We start from the raw sequence: 17,267 nt of genomic DNA, 5'->3' as shown, positions 1-17,267 counted from the left end.
ATAAGAACAAGCTGCTGGAATCCATGAAAACTGGTCAGAGACAAAGGCTGCACAAGAATTCTGCACCTACAAGATTTTTATTGTGAAAGAAGTATTTACGAAATGCTAATACCATTTGAATTTGGCCCATGTAATAGTATCTTAAGTATATGTTTAAAAAAACAAGTGTTATGATGTGACTCTTGATCCTGGGGTCACTGAGTTTGAGCCCCACATTGGGTATAGAGCTTACACAAATTACAAATAATAAGTAAACTTAAAAAAATAACACACAACCCCCCAAAACCCACAAGTGCTTACATAGAAATCCTAGATGTTTTCAGATCAATTGGGCCTTCATGAGATTTATATAGAACATTACTATCATTTTACTAATAATTGTGATATGTATTTTAAGAGCTAACTGAAACAATATGGAACTTACGGCAAATTTTCTCGTTGAGAAATTTAGACTAAAGACAGATTTACACTTTTTTATTTCTGACTGCATTCAGTTTTAATCAAGGTTTCTAGAGCTTCTCACTAACAGTGAAATTGTATTTAAATAGGGCCTTTAGGGTTTTCGAGTTACAGATTAATTAACTCAATTTGGACAGGGTTTTGGGGGCAACTGTAGCTCTCGCGTCTCTAATTTTATCTCCAGAGGTAGTCAATGTTCCTCTAGACATTAGCAACTAAATAATTGCATAGGCTTAGACGGATTATGATTGAAACGTCTCAAGTAAAGCAGACTTGTTAGAAGTCAGAATAAGACCAGTGTTGAGTACAAGGATAGCATGCTATTATTTCACATTTCTAGCACCTTGCTGATCTGGGCTGTGAATGCAACTGTACCACTCAGCTGGGGGATGTGGGGGATATGAATGAATGGCTCATGTATGTTTCCCCCTCTGTAAACTGGGGATGAGAACACCTAAGTCACAAGGCAGTTGTGAGGACTAAGTGAGAGTATTTGTGTAAAGTGTCCACCATTGATGCCTGGCACACAGTGAGTGTTCAGTAAGTCAAAGGCTGTCACTATTACTATTATAAACCTGAGTACCATGTTTTATTGTGCATAGCAAAGTTTTCTAGAAATAAAAGGCAAAGACAAAGGATCAGGAAAAGAGTAGCACATGCTTGTTTAGACAATACAATGAATACTCTTTGATCAGATTTTCTTTCGTGCCTTTCTCCAGGTACCCATGCACCCATTCATGCATGTTGTTGAGGCCATTACATTGCTTGCGCCTTCATACATAACCTGGACTTTTTAAAAAAATTTTTTTTTTCAACGTTTTTTTTTTTTTTAATTTATTTTTGGGACAGAGAGAGACAGAGCATGAACGGGGGAGGGGCAGAGAGAGAGGGAGACACAGAATCGGAAACAGGCTCCAGGCTCCGAGCCATCAGCCCAGAGCCTGACGCGGGGCTCGAACTCACGGACCGCGAGATCGTGACCTGGCTGAAGTCGGACGCTTAACCGACTGCGCCACCCAGGCGCCCCACATAACCTGGACTTTTTAGGTTCTCTGCGCCTTTAAATCCCCCTCTCTGGAAGCCTGTTTCTGACTATAACTATCCTACCTAGTCTTCAAGCCTTAGCTCACATAATATCTTCTCCATGAAGCATTCCCTGACTCAGTGAGGTCTGTCCCTGCTGTTTTCCTCGCCCTGAATTTACATTTGTATAATTATACTTTTTGTATTTTACCTTGAGCTAGTTAGTAGTCATCTATATCTTATGTCATTTAATGCACTTAAGCCACTTGACAATAAGGAACCACTGTCATAGATTGAATGGTTTATGTTACTCAAAATTCATATATAGAAGTCCTAACCTCCAATGTGATGGCATTTGGGGTTGGGGCCTTTGGGAGGTAATTAGGTGAGATGAGTTCATGAGGGTGGGGCCCCATGATGACAGTAGTGTCCTTACAGGAGAGGAAGAGAGACCAGAGCTCTCCCTCTTGCTTTCTCCACCATGTGAGGACACAGTGTGAAGGTGGACGCCTATAAGCCAGGAAGAGAGTTCTCTCACCAGGAACCAAATATGTCAGAACCTTACTCTTGGACTTTCTATGCTTCCAGAACAGTGAGAAATAAGTGCCTGGTGTTTAAACCCACCCATTCTGTGGTATTTTGTTATGGCAGCCTGAGCAAACATAACCATGTCATTATATAGGTCACACATCTATATGTGATTTGTTAGCATTTAATAAATGTTTGCGAATTGTCTTCTGGTTCTCATTCATCTGGGCCATTTATTTCCATGAATATCTTTCTTCACTGGAAATTTGTATTCTTTTCAGTTTGCTCCTGGTTCCCCAGCAACTAAATGCAAATATTTCACCCTGTGTACAACACTCTGCTAAATGCTATGGAATATATCAACCTTACCTCAAAAAAGCTTTATGGTCCCCTTAGAAATGGAAGATAAGCACATATAATGGTAAAATAAATCTAATTATCACACAGAAAAGATTCTAAGACAGGCCCAATAAGGGCCAAAGAGGTAACCTTTGTGAGTGAAGCATGCTACATTAAATTTTTTATGGCTTTTTTAAAAAAGTATATTTATTTATTTTTAGAGAGAGAGAAACAAAGCACACAAGTAGGGGAGGGGTAGAGAGAGAGGGAGAGAGAGAGAATCCCAAGCAGGCTCTGCAGTGCCAGCACAGTGCCTGATGTGGGGCTCAAACTCACGAACCATGAGACTATGACCTGAGCTGAAGTCAAAAGCTGGACGCTTAACCAACTGAGCCACCCAGATGCCCCTACATTAATTTATATAAAGAAATATGCTCTCACCAATTTTTCTTCAACAAAAAGCCCCTCTGGCTAATTTAAAATTTTGGCCATTAGTACAGAAACATGGTTATATGTTTCACTTGTCTTTTACTTCTACTGTAAGAAGAACAATAGCAAAAAGGCGAGGGTAAGAATCACGTGCTTTCTAGCCTCATTGGCAGAAGGACAGGCTGCAGTGGCAGAGGTTGTGGCAAACTTCAGAGCATGGCCTCTTCTAAAGAAGGTGCTGCTCAGCCCCAGCTATTCACTGCAGTTAGAGAATGCCTGGAGTGGCTCGATCTTCCTTTTCTTTTTAATGAGACACAGAAAAAAATGGATTTTTATGTAAAATCCATGTAGTTTTAATCACTGGATCTTAATTTTAAACATTTAAACACACTGTTTTAAGCAAATACGTGTATGGCCGATGTCTACTAAAGGCTTTCACGTTACAGCCCCCATGGTGTTTTGGAAAATAAGAGAAAGACAAACAACTTGCAGTGTGGAACTCTGCACAGAAAAGAGGTCTGGAGAAGATTGCGACTGGGACACACCTACAACTTATTTCTGCTTTTTCTGACCTCTCTCTCTGTTGTCTTTACCCAGAGTGCAGTAACAGTGATCCCATTTTTGAACTTTTATGTTGACCTCATCAGAGCACCATCTTGCTGCAGGCACCCAAATCTCTGATTCCGCTTTTAATTGCCCACTTTCAAATGATACGCCAACCTAAACTGAAGCACACTTTTACTTTCCATGCCCAGACGTGGTCTCACTCTCCCCACCTACTGCCTGTCCCTCCAGAGTTTTTCCAGGCCACCAGGGAAGGTACCACGTGGTCAATGCTCTAGTCTCACAATGTGGGAGGCAATTCTAATTTTTCTCGTCTATCTCCTCCAACTCCAACCACATGACTACATCACATTAACGATTTTTTTTTAATGTTTATTTATTTTTGAGAGAGCGAGACAGAAACAGAGCAAGAGCTGGAGAGGGCAGAGAGAAAGGGAGACACAGAATCCGAAGCAGGCTCCAGGCTCCTAGCTGTCAGCACACAGCCCTGATATGGGGATTGAACCCACGGACCTCTAGATCATGACCTGAGCCAAAGTCGGAACTCAACCGACTGAGCCACACAGGGGCCCCGACATTAACGATTTCTTTGGAATGATTTTGAACAACCCCTTATTGAGGGTCATGAAACTTAAATAATCGTCCTTAAAGACTGTTTCCACTTTATTGAGTTCTTTGCTTCGCTCAAGTAAATCCCTGCCATCCTCTGCATGCAACACGTTCCCTTCTACTTTCGTCTTCTGCTGATAACAAAAAAGAGTCTCTTGAATATCTCTTCCCAATTTCCACTAATCCCCTTTCTTCATCTACATTAAAACTATCATACCAAACTGAACCCTGATTTGTTCTTCCTTTTGTCACGATCATGTAGGATTTGTGCCAAGAAATATGTTGCATTGTAAGGATTTCTAGATTTTTGTTTTGTTTTAGTAAAAGAAATGGAAAGACAAAAAATAATTATCATAGAAGAGTTCAAGTAAATATGTGTTTTGTTTTATCACAGACTTCATGGAATTTGGGATTCATGAAAGGTATGGAACACTTGTTACAAATCAAGCAAGGCACTGTGCTAAATGCTTGACATTTATCATCCCATTTGATCTCAAGTCCCTGATAAAATAGGCACTATTCTTAGTCCTGATTGACAAATGGGAAAAACTGAGGCTTAGTAGGTTAAGACTTAGCTCAGGTCACAGAGCTGGTGAGTAGTGCAGTAAAGCCTCAAGGCCCAGGCTCTCCAAGGCCCAGGTCTCCAAGGCAAAGACCCTACTAAGCCCTACTTTACACGGCTTCCCTGAGTCACAAGAGCTGCCTGTACCGAGTGAAGTCTACTGCTAACAGGCTGATATTTTTTTTCATTAAAATTTTTTTTTTTTACATTTTAATTTATTTTTGAGAGACAGAGCACAAGTGGGGGGGGAGGGGCAGAGAGAGAATGAGACATAGAATCTGAAGCAGGCTTCAGGAGCTCAGAGGAGCTCAGCACAGAGCCTGATGTGGGGTTCGAACTGACAAAGTGTGAGATCATGACCTGAGCAGAAGTCGGACGCTTAACCAACTGAGCCACCCAGGCACGCTCTAACAGGCTGATATTAAGATTAATGCAATGAATGACTGATAAAATGTCCACTAACATAAGGTTAAAAGAAAGGAAGCCCATAATTGTTTCACATATTTTTGCATATAGGCAAAACAGAACTCATAATTAAACACCAGAGTGCAACCTTAGATCCCAGCTTTCAGGACACTGTGTGTCAATCATGTCAAAGGTAGAAAAAGTGCCTGCTAAACCTATTCTAACTCTCCAAAGGAAGTCAAATAAAATGCACTCTTAGGGAAGTCCATTTTTTTTTTATTTATTTCTATTAAAGATACTGGGTCTCCCCTCAACACTCAGTTCTCCAAGGACCTTTTTTGGGCATGCAAGGCTGCCTGGCTCCTTCTCACTCATGTCACCAATGCTCACTTCTGCCTTTGGTCCCTCCCTAATGAATCAGACAGGAAACGTGCAGGGAGAAGGACTCATTGCTTTTCCCTTTTTAAACTGTAAGACTGTTTAAAATCCATTCTGATTTAGTGTTGTCCTGGTTATATGCTAAGTCTCAGAGTTTTCTATGGGATTAAGTAGGGAAACTGCATTTCAACTTTAGAAAGAAAAAAAAAATAAAAAAAAAACAACCCAAGCAACTGAAGGCTGGATGATTTCCCAAGTCCTCCTTAGAACAGAAAAGCAAAATAATGCCTGATCTGGCCCTGGCAGCTACTGTACTTAGCTCTAAAAAATCCCAAGAAGGGACCTGGGAAATCATTTATTCAAACTTTTGGCCACTGCATCCTTTGTTTAAAAGGTATCTTAGGAGAAAAACAGAACGAATGCAGCAGATTAAAGTGCAGCTACTTTGATGGAGAGAGTGATGGACTTGGAGTCCTGCCCAGTGTCAACCCCCTTCCCCCTCTGCCTCCCAAGAAAAACCTCGAAGGGGATCAGAGGAGCAGCCACTGGCTTTCAAACTTGTTTTGGCCACAACTCACTGCAAAAACACATTTTATTAAGTGACTCGTACAGGTGCATCTGAACACACACACAGCTGAGACAAAACTTCCATGACACAATACTCTTATCACTACCTGTGTCATCTGACATGCTTCTTTCTGATCTCATCTCTTCCATTTAAGAAACATGATTTCCAGTCCACTAGACGCTGTCTCTGCACGTTAAGGGAGTTGAAAAACACTGCATTCAATGACAACCTTAGAAATAATTCTATAGATTAGAAAATTTTGCTCTTGTATGCATTTTCCGTCTCTGAGGAACCAATGAGGAAAAAGTGCAGTAAAAAGTGGCAAGCGGAGGCACTAACATTGGGATGCAGGGCTAATTCACTTGATCCAAGAAGGGCAGATTCCCTTTGTAGGGAGTTGGGAATGCTGACCTACAGTGATGGCTGGTCTTTTTTCTCATGACACATCATGGGACAAGGCCACAGAGATTTCCACCACACGGACCAGAAAAGCAGGGAAAGTCAGAAGCTAGGCAACAAGAAAAAGGAGGAGAGACAGCGAGTCTGTGTTTGAGTCTCTGCTTCCAGTTTATGGCCAAGGCTCAGTTTTTTTTTAAATTTATTTTTAATGTTTATTTTATTTTTGACACAGAGACAGAGCATGAGCAGGAGAAGGGCAGAGAGGGAGGGAGACATAGAATCCAAAGCAGGCTCCAGGCTCTGAGCTGTCAGTACAGAGCCCGACACAGGGCTTGAACCCACAAACCATGAGACCATGACCTGAGCTGAAGTTGGACGCTTAACCGACTGAGCCACCCAGGCTTCCCAGTCAAGGCTCACTTTTATTTTTGTCCTTGATTCTATAAAACATCCGATATCTTGTAATTTACCATTTTATTTTTAAAAGAAGTAGAGAGGAAAAGAAATCACAGCACAGTCGTGACAGTTTGAAAATAAGTTGTCATTAATATACATCAAATCTGTTAATGCTACAAATCATCACCAACACAAGAAAATAACCCATCCCTTTAGAAGAACAACACAGAAGATATTTCTGGTGGATTTGAAAAAAGCGAAAGAGAATGCAAACATGTATGTGTGGAAAGAATTCCCAACATCTACTCCTTTTCCACCCTTAGGATTGTTGACTGACTAGGCCAATACAGTGGGAGCCACAGAATTCAAAGGTTTGACTGAACTTTCTTCACTAACTTGAAAGATCCATTTCAAATACTATTTATTTAAATGTGTGTCCTTTTTCATTTTTCATTTTAGCAAGAGGCTGCAGGAAATACACTTAAAAAAAAACAACCATCTAGACATGGTAAACTTACAACAAGGAAGGCTTCAGACATATGTACTTCCACACCAAATCACAAAATGGGCTTTTATAAATTTCTTTCTACAAAAATAAATAAGAGAAAGTAATAAAAAAAGATAAAGCCCTCATACAGAATTGCAGCAATTATATCCCCACAGCTACACTATAACCCAAAACTTTGCAAACGCTTTGATTATTGAACCATGGCTGAAGTGAATAATTTGCTTTTCACTAAGAAAACAAGCACATTCATTCTCACCACAATGGAGAGAGGCAGTTTTAATTAAACCTTATCAAAAGATGAATAAAGAATAAACTCAATACCCATTCCACAGAACTCTATTTTCATCTGTTTAGTTTAAGCTTGCCATGTTCGTGCAATAATTATCCACTGTCCAAGGAATGCTGGAGTTGTGTTAATGTTGGTAAAGATTTAATTAGCTCAATTATCTGGAGAGTATTGAAGTGAGGCTCAGCACAGTACAAATTTCTTCAGGCTTTATACATACCTCTGATCAAAATACATGAAACTGAAATCTAAGTGAACAAAAGACTCTTACTTCTACAGTTCTACTATTGAAACAGTTCCATACTTCATAATTTTATTACTCCAACTGAAAAAGAAAAAAAAAGAACCCTCAGTATAAGTCTTTAGAAGTACAACTCATAAGTAAAGGCTTATCTTGCGTGTGTGGGTGTGTGTGTGTGTGCGCGCACAGTTAACTTCCTAATCTGTAAATATGTTCTTAGGAAGTTAATTAAATTTGTCTTGCAGATAAATATTAATACCAAAGTCCAGTCCTTTTAAAAACTTTTTATCTTTCCACTGTAGCCTACATATATTATGCTTTTCCCAGAAAATGAAGCATTTAAAAAGTATTGAAAGTGTGGTAACACAGACAACTGTTTCAATCTGTCAGACACCAGGGACAGACAGTAGGGTTCATTTCAGAAAACAGATTGGCCCCCAGCGGCCTGACCTTCCTGGTGGGAAAGAGAACACAGCGCTGTGCTTGACAAGCTCAGCAACAAAGAGGTATATTCAGGTCCCCCCCCCCCCCACCGCCCCCTGCAATTCAGACACGCTTCTCACAGGGAAAAATGCAAAGCAGGAGAAAGAAATGCACCACTTTCAGCAAAGCAGAGTTTACTTAGTTCGGAGACAAGGATCTCAACAATAACAAAAAATAACGTACTTAGGAAAGTAGCAAGCAATGTTTTATCCACTCATCTATAACTTCAGAACGCTCTAATCTGGCCATTGCCAATGTCTTAACATCCAACCTCACCTGTAATCCACACTCACTGGCATTATAACATCAGTGAAAACCCGAACAGATGATTATCCTGATAAAAGCTTTCTTAATAACTTTACCAATGAAGAGGGCATAACTTTTCTCTCAGAAGCTGGCTCATACTAATTTCAAAGTAAGCTTTCTCTTTGTTTGTACATGTTACAGGTTTTGCCTTTATTTTGAAACTTAAACGAACATTTCCTTGTGTTGTAGACCCTCAAACAGATTTTTCATTGCTTTTTTAAATTTTGAATTTGTATAGGGTCTTCTATGCTTCTTCCTTCTCCAAAGGAGTCAAAATCCAGCAGAAGTGTCAACAACAATAAAAAAAATTGATAAAGTAATGTTTTTAATAAAAAAAGTCTCAGGCTAAATTAGTTGCTGTATATTAATACACAGTTTTCCCCTAACCTCCAAGGTCAAGTTTTACTGCATATCCTGCTTAGTCAGCTAACAAGCCATGTTTAGTTTGTATGTTTGAATTCTATATGTGGAGATATATACATATATATACACAGATACATATATATGTATACATACACACACATATATATACATATATATGTATACACACATACATACATATACACATATATATGTATACACACATATATACGCCTATATATATGTAAGATAAATTTAAAAGGCACTCACAACTGACCACATTATCCTTATAAACAAGTACATTGCTGTTTTTTTAAGCTTAGATTCTGTGTTTTAGTACATACTTTCCTTAACTGTAAGGATTATGAGCACTTAGGCTCAAACCAACTAGCGCAGTTGAAACAAGTCTTGATTTCTGACCCATAAATATCATGCTGATTTATCACATAAACAGGCATTGCAAATACACACTCCTCACTATGAACATGTGGACTATTAGAAAAACTTAACGCTGAAGATCAGACCATTGTATATATGGACTGTATAAGTCCATCACAGTTCATAAAAGAAGGCATAGTTTTGACAATTGGACACACACCACAATCATAAGCTCATGCTGCCGAGTAAAAGATAAGGTTTGTCAGGTGGTGAGAAAACTTTCTGCTTGGTAGTCCAAATAATTTGCCTCAACTTTAGACTTAAACACTTCAGTCTCAGAAAATTTTGTGAGGAAATGGAGCAAAAAAATGATTCATGGCAATCAAAACTTGTCTTTTTTTTGTCTGCCATGCTTTTCTGAGCCATCTTTTTTTGGGGGTTATGTTAAGGAGTTCTTTGAGCTGGCAAAGAAAGACACAAGTATGGGTTGGTTTTACCTTGTTTTCTAGCCTGCAAACACTTTTACGGTATGACTCACTCAGTGTGGCTCGAAAGACATCCTTGGAACTTCAGAGTATTTTGTACAAGAACAAAGGGGGCTTGGGTTCAGTTTGCAACACGAGTCATTTTTACCACACAAATTCCCTTCTTTTGTGCTGGCAAAGGGGGATACTTTGAGCCCTTCGGGTTTAGAAGATCTTCAAACAGACAATAGTGTGCAAACAACCCTCAAGAACATAACTTTACTAGAACAACCTCGAGGCTGAGACCAAGGCTTTGAGAAAGGCCCCTTCAGATTTCCTTCTGCTCTCCACCCGAACAAAGCCTGCCTGACAATACTGAAATCTCCTTCTTTCTTTGGATTAAACCCCCTTTGCAGGAAAAGTATGCAAATGCCATCCGTGGCTCCCTTGTCTGAGGCTACTCTCCCCCAGCTATCTTTGCTCTGTCTGGCTTCCCCAGCAGACCATCAACAGCCTGACGCAGACCAGCCTCCCAATTCACATCCTTCACAGCTCTGACAGTCTGCTCCCTGGGCCTGCCACTGCCTCTAAAAGGGGCTCATTTAGTCGTAATTAACTATTCCCTGCATATTTCCTAAGGTATGGTAATTGTGCTAAAAGCCAACAAGTGAGGCATTCATTCTAGTTCTCATTTAAATCTTTTTTCCCCCTCAGCAGTCTCCCTCCCTCTGCCTTCTTTCCACCCCACTCGGCCACCCTCTCTCCACTCGCCACACACATACACTTTTCTCTTTTCACCCCTCCCAGGGAATATTTCAAGTCAAGTGATGGAATGAAGGTAGAAATCAGAAACTATAGGAAAACAGACAGTTCAAAAAGCAAAGCTTACTGAGTGGTGAAGCACCGCATGGGAAGTCACAAAGAAAGTGAGAAAGAAGTAAAAATGAAACAAATTGTTTAGTTGACACACATATATAAAATGTATAAATATAAAAATATATGTAGTGTATAGATACGATATAAAAATTCTACAAACACATTTTTCTTCCCCTATATATTTTCTTCTCAAAGTTTATTTTCACCCTGTATTACAGATAAAAGGTATAAAAAAAGGTAATGATTTTGTCTCCCCTGCCTTTCTTCTTTATCCTTAAGCTGTAGACAAGATAGAGATAAGGTCAACCAAGCAATTTCTGACCTCTTGCAAGCATTTCAGGTCCTGGCAAGTGGGCAGTGGACCACTGAACATTGTATTATGTTCTTGCAGGCAGACCAACATTATCATGATCAGGAGAAGTTTGGGGGATGAGGTGAGGTGGTAAATTATTTGCCTTGAAGACTCTCTATCAGCCATGAGCTGTTGACTTTTGTTAAATGGATTTAACTGGAAAACAGTCATGGCTTCCCTACAATATCTCCATCCTCTCAACACACAAAACAATGTTGTGCAATTAGTTTTGGCATAAAGAAGGAGGTAATGTTTCATTAAAAAAAGACTCAAAAAGCAGTCTTTTGAAAAATTTATTCAGATAAGCAATAAGTGCAGAATCTGGCATTCAAAATTTTTATTCTGATGTGAATACTTTAGCTCTTCTATTTGCTTTGGCTAAATTATGTTTCCATGCTGTTCCTTAATCATGTGGACACTGCTATTTCTAGTGTTAATTTACCAACATTTCTTAAGAGTAATTGAAAATACTTTAAATGTTAAATTATTAAATGCTCTGTTGTTATAAATGAGTTTATTTGGCTTGGCATTTGACTCTTCATCAGATACTACTATCTATAGAGGAAAGTCCAGTAATGAGAGAACATCAAAGAACTTGGACCCACTCAAGATGGCTCTGAGGTTGGAATTATAGTGAGAACTTACCATGGCTATAAGCTGTAAATTAACTAACTTTCTTAGTTAGGCAATAACATTTATAAATCCATTTTTCTCTGCTAAACCACGGATATGCCAGTTTAATGTATTTCTGTTGTCATTTTTCCTCACACATAAGTATTACATGTATAAGCAGCATATTCTACTTTTTTTACATTATCATATGTATTTCTCCATGTTTATTACCTTTATGACTATAATTTTTAAGATATTTATAATATCCCATCTAGTTTGGTATACTTTACTCACTAATATCCTTTAAAAATATTTAAGCGGTCAATTCTAAATAATTTATGTTTACTCTGTCTTATGTTAGTTGTTTTGACATTTTTTTTTCTTTGTCATCAGTGTCACCATGATCAAAAATGTTACTGAGTTACTAAATACTAGGGATTGAGGAAGGCACCTGTTGGGATGAGCACTGGGTGTTGTATGGAAACCAATTTGACAATAAGTTTCATTTAAAAAAAATGTATTTCCTCATATTTATATAAAAAAAGAAGTTGGTTAGACACACTTTAATATTTTCAAATACTTAACCGTTTATTTGGATTTAGGCAAAAATGGGCAGGAGAAGTCATGTTTCCTCTTACTGGAACTTAAAACTCATAAATACCAGTTTGAATATATTCATGAAAACAGCTGCTGAGTGTGGACCACATTACAAGTAAGACCATGATGACACTAAATTCTTAAACATTTCTTTCAGTTTTGAAAATTGTCTTTTTTTTAATTGAAATATAGTTGATAGGCAATATTAGATTAGTTTCAGGTATACAATATAGCAATTCCATAAATATATATTATACACATATATATATACATAAATACATGTATATATTTATAAACATATATTTATGAAATGCTCAGCTTGATAAGTATAGTTACCATCTGTCACCATACAAAATTATTACAATACTAAAAAAAAAAAAAAAAAAAAAACTATGTTAAATTTTTATCCCTGGAAAACTAGTTATCTCACTTTTTAGTTTCTGCATTTCCCTTAAATGGAGTTAGTGTATCAATACTGAGATTCTACATATTCACAAAACTTAAATTAAGGGAGTCATTATTCATTTTACAAAAAGATATGTAAACAAAGAAGGCATATTGTTTCAACTAAAATAATTCCTGCATAACTTTCCAAGGAGTATATTCTGTACATGTTGGATATGTTGAATCATACCTATAGTAGATTCACAACATTTTAGGGCTAAACAATGAATAGGTTTTCAGTCAAAAAGAAGGTTAAGTATTGGTGTAATTTCTAATACTCTAATTTTATGTTAGATGTCAATGTGAATGGAATTTCATGCATTTTCTTTACTTATTTTCAAAACATGATTTACCATAATAAGAAGTTCAAAGAAAAGAAAAAAAAATACTACATCCTTTTCAAGTTGTTATATGATCCTTCAAGGATCTTCCCAGCTTTAAGATGTTTTGATTCTTCTGTGTCTGACCAGGAAGTCGTATATATTTCCCCGTGGGCAATCACATTAAAATCCAAACTCTTTAGCATCATTCCAGACCCTTCACAATCCAGCTTCAAATCTCATTTTCAGTCTCGTCCCTTCTCACTCCTCCTATCCACGCTCTTTAGCTTTACCAGACCATTACTTATGATGCTACACTTTGTGCCATGGCTTTGCTCTCAGTTTTCCTCTGGATGAAAACACACTTCTCCTTCATGCCCACGAAAAATATAATTCCTCCTTTGGCTCAAAATCTCTTCCTTTGTGAGACCATTCCAAGCTCTTCTGGCAGAATTAATTTTTACCTCATTTGTCCCCTCACATAGCTTCACGTAAATATCTACCATAGCCTTTATCATCCTGAAATATAATGTTCCTATATGTGTTTCTGAATTGTGAGGATCTTGAAACTAGAAACTCATTCACTACTTCCTAGCACCAACAGAATGGCTACTCAAAAAATATTTACTATAAGACAGGAGATCATGGTATGGTGTGTTAGTTGGAATATTCACTAATTCAGTCAACATTTTAAAAATATTTAATGAAACTATTTAATAAGAGATGCTTAAATACAGAGAACAAACTGAGGGTTGATGGTGGGGAGGGGAGAAGGGAAAATGGGTGATGGGCATTGAAGAGGGCACTTGCTGGGATGAGCACTGGATGTTGTATGTAAGCGATGAATCACGGGAATCTAGCCCCCAAACCAGGAGCACCCTGTAAACACTGTATGTTAGCTAATTTGACAATAAATTATGTAAAAAAAATTAATGAGCATAAATTACATGCCACACTAAGAAATGGAGATAAAATTGTGAAATGAAGATAAAATGTAAACAGATTCCTATATTGTGAGATTTAGATTCTAGTGGGGGAAGACAGACAAATCACAGGAGACTTCAGTACAGAGGGGCTGAAACTTTGGCCTTATTCCCAACATATGTAAAGTACCTATACATTTATTCATGTTCACAAAATATGTTTCACTCTCTGTCAGACATGTTGCTGAATTCTATCACTGATCATGAGTCAGAGGCTGGAACATTTCTGAATTCTTAACTCAGATACTGTCCTGTTAGTGACTCCTCTCCTCCATTTCTATCCATTTTCAATTAGAAGGTCTGAGCCTTGAGAGTAATTTTCCCCTTCTCTCCTAATTCTGACGTAAGGCAGCTCTGTCCTCAGTTCAGTAACTCATCTTGAGTTCCTTCCATTTGATTGAGAACTTGTCCCAGACTTCCTGCATCTCTGACTTTACTTTCTGAGGGTCACATTGGCTTTAAAACCTTACTTATCTTAACTTAGTGATCAAGGTCAATGTGACTGGTGACAAGGCTGGTGATAAGTACATGTGGATATCATGTACTTCCTAACATGATGCGAGGAGAAGAGCCCTTCATCTGGGTGGTACTCTTCCCTGAAATCCATCACTGCGAGAAAACATCATGAGGGACATTCTACAAAATACCTGAAGAGTACAAAGTACTCTTCAAAACTATCAAGGTCATCAAAAATAAGAGAATATTGAGAAACTGTCACAGACCACATGAGAGTAAAGAGACATGATGATTAAATGCAATGTACTACTTGGATGGGATTCTGACCAGAAGGACAGGAATATGAAAACAGGTGAGCTACAAATACAGTTAAAACTTAGTTCATAGTATGGTACTGGCCTTAATTTCTTAAACTGATAAATGTACCATAGTTATAAAGGTTGTTAATATTAGAAGTTGGGTGAAGGGTATAGCTTTCTGCATTGGCTTTACAACTCTTCTGTAAATTTAAAATATTTCAAAATAAAGAGTTAAAAAAATACAACCATAATCTTACCACTACTCATGCTGAGTAGTTACTTTTAATTCTGAACCCCCCAAATGCACGCAGATTTCCAGAAGTTACCCAAATAGTAGTGGGCAGGGAAAGACCTGAGTCCATTCTTGTGGAAGAAGTTGAATTTACATCAAGTATGATCAGGGGACAGTACTGAAAGTCTTCCTAAGTCCTATAAACAAGCTATGTAAAATGGCTTGATACTTTAGTATCATTTTGTCAGAACCTCTCCATGCAAGGTCAAAACTAATGCACATAGGGGTGCCTGGGTGGCTAGTCAGTTAGGCATCCGACTTCAGCTCAGGTCATGATCTTGAGGTTCCCAAGTTTGAGCCCTGCATCAGGCTCTGCGCTGAGAGCTCAGAGTTTGGAGCCTGCTTCGAATTCTGTGTCTCCCTCTCTCTTTGACCCTCCCCTGCTCATGCTCTGTCTCTCTCTCTCTCAAAAATAAACAAAAATATTTAAAACAACAACAACAAAAAACTAATGCATATGAAAAAGGGAAATTTACAGTCCAAAAAACTAATATATAGAAAAATTCTCTTAAGAATTTGGCCTACTGGGGCACCCAAGTGGCTCAGTCAGTTAAGCATCCAACTCCTGGTTTCTTTTTTTCTTTTTTTTTTTTAATATGGAGTTTATTGTCAATTTGGTTTCCATACAACACCCAGTGCTCATCCCAACAGATGCCCTCCTCAATGCCCATCACCCACCCTCCCCTCCCTCCAACCCCCCATCAACCCACAGTTTATTCTGTTTTTAAGAGTCTCTGATGGTTTGGCTCTCTCCCTCTCTAACTTTTTTTTTCCTTTCCCCTCTCACATGGTCTTCTGTTAAGTTTCTCAGGATCCACATAAGAGTGAAAACATATGGTACCTTTCTCTGTACGACTTATTTCACTTAGCATAACACTCTCCAGTTCCATCTATGTTGCTACAAATGGCCAGATTTCATTCTTTCTCATTGCCAAGTAGTATTCCACTGTGTATATAAACCAGTTTCTTTCTTTCTTTTTTTTTTTTAATTTTTTTTTTAGTGTTTATTTATTTTTGAGACAGAGAGAGACAGAGCATGAACAGGGGAGGGTCAGAGAGAGAGGGAGACACAGAATCTGAAACAGGCTTCAGGCTCTGAGCTGTCAGCACAGAGCCCGACGCGGGGCTCGAACTCACGGACCGTGAGATCATGACCTGAGCCGAAGTCAGACGCTTAACCGACCGAGCCACCCAGGCGCCCCTAAACCAGTTTCTTTATCTGTTCATCAGTTGATGGACATTTAGGCTCTTTCCATAATTTGGCTATTGTTGAAAGTGCTGCTATAAACATTGGGGTACAAGTGCCCCTATGCATCACCACTCCTGTATCTCTTACGTAAATTCCTAGCAGTGCTATTGCTGGGTCATAGGGTAGATCTAGTTTTAATTTTTTGAGGAACCTCCACACTGTTTTCCAGATCAGCTGCACCAGTTTGCATTCCCACCAACAGTGCAAGAAGGTTCCCGTTTCTCCACATCCTCTCCAGCATCTATAGTCTCCTGATTTGTTCATTTTAGCCACTCTGACTGGCGTGAGGTGGTATCAGTGGGGTTTTGATTTGTATTTTCCTGATGAGGAGCGACGTTGAGCATCTTTTCATGTGCCTGTTGGCCATCCGGATGTCTTCTTTAGACAAGTGTCTATTCATGTCTTCTGCTCATTTCTTCACTGGATTATTTGCTTTTTTGTGGGTGTGGAGTTCGGTGAGTTCTTTATCGATTTTGGATACTAGCCCTTTTTCTGATATGTCATTTGCAAATATATCTTCCCATTCCATCGGTTGCCTTTTAGTTTTGTTGATTGTTTCTTTTGCTGTGGAGAAGCTTTTTATCTTGATGAGGTTCCAACAGTTCATTTTTGCTTTTAATTCCCTTGCCTTTGGAGATGTGTTAAGTAAGAAATTGCTGCGGCTGAGGTCACAGAGGCTTTTTCCTGCTTTCTCCTCTAGGGTTTTGATGGTTTCCTGTCTCACATTCAGGTCCTTCATCCATTTTGAATTTACCTTTGTGAATGGTGTAAGAAAGTGGTCTAGTTTCATTCTTCTGCATGTTGCTGTCCAGCTCTCCCAGCACCATTTGTTAAAGAGACTGTCTTTTTTCCATTGGATTCTTTCCTTCTTTGTCAAAGATTAGTTGGCCATACATTTGTGGGTCCAATTCTGGAGTCTCTATTCTATTCTATTGGTCTATGTGTCTGTTTTTGTGCCAATACCATGCTGTCTTGATGATTACAGCTTTGTAGTAGAGGCTAAAGTCTGGGATTGTGATGCCTCCCTCTTTGGTCTTCTTCAAAATTACTTTGGCTATTTGGGGTCTTTTGTGGTTCCATACAAATTTTAGGATTGTTTGTT

The 17,267-nt window shown here is 38.6% G+C and overlaps 1 protein-coding gene across 4 annotated transcripts in view; it reads right to left on the bottom strand.

Moving 5' to 3' along the window:
- Positions 1-17,267, bottom strand: part of CDK14 (cyclin dependent kinase 14) — a 600,313-nt gene that overhangs the window by 78,953 nt on the left and 504,093 nt on the right. The window contains exon 15 of one of the 4 annotated variants that reach the window (XM_042966082.1): positions 6,723-7,778. The exons of the other annotated variants lie outside the window; for them this stretch is intronic. The gene's annotated coding sequence lies outside the window, so the exon portion shown is untranslated. Of the gene's footprint in view, positions 1-6,722; positions 7,779-17,267 lie in introns of those variants that run through there. 4 annotated transcript variants of the gene reach the window in all.

Source organism: Panthera tigris, chromosome A2 (assembly GCF_018350195.1).
Source record: "Panthera tigris isolate Pti1 chromosome A2, P.tigris_Pti1_mat1.1, whole genome shotgun sequence".
Taxonomy (NCBI): domain Eukaryota; kingdom Metazoa; phylum Chordata; class Mammalia; order Carnivora; family Felidae; genus Panthera; species Panthera tigris.
The sequence above is the reverse complement of the archived record's forward strand: the minus strand, read 5'-3'. Positions and strand labels throughout refer to the sequence as shown.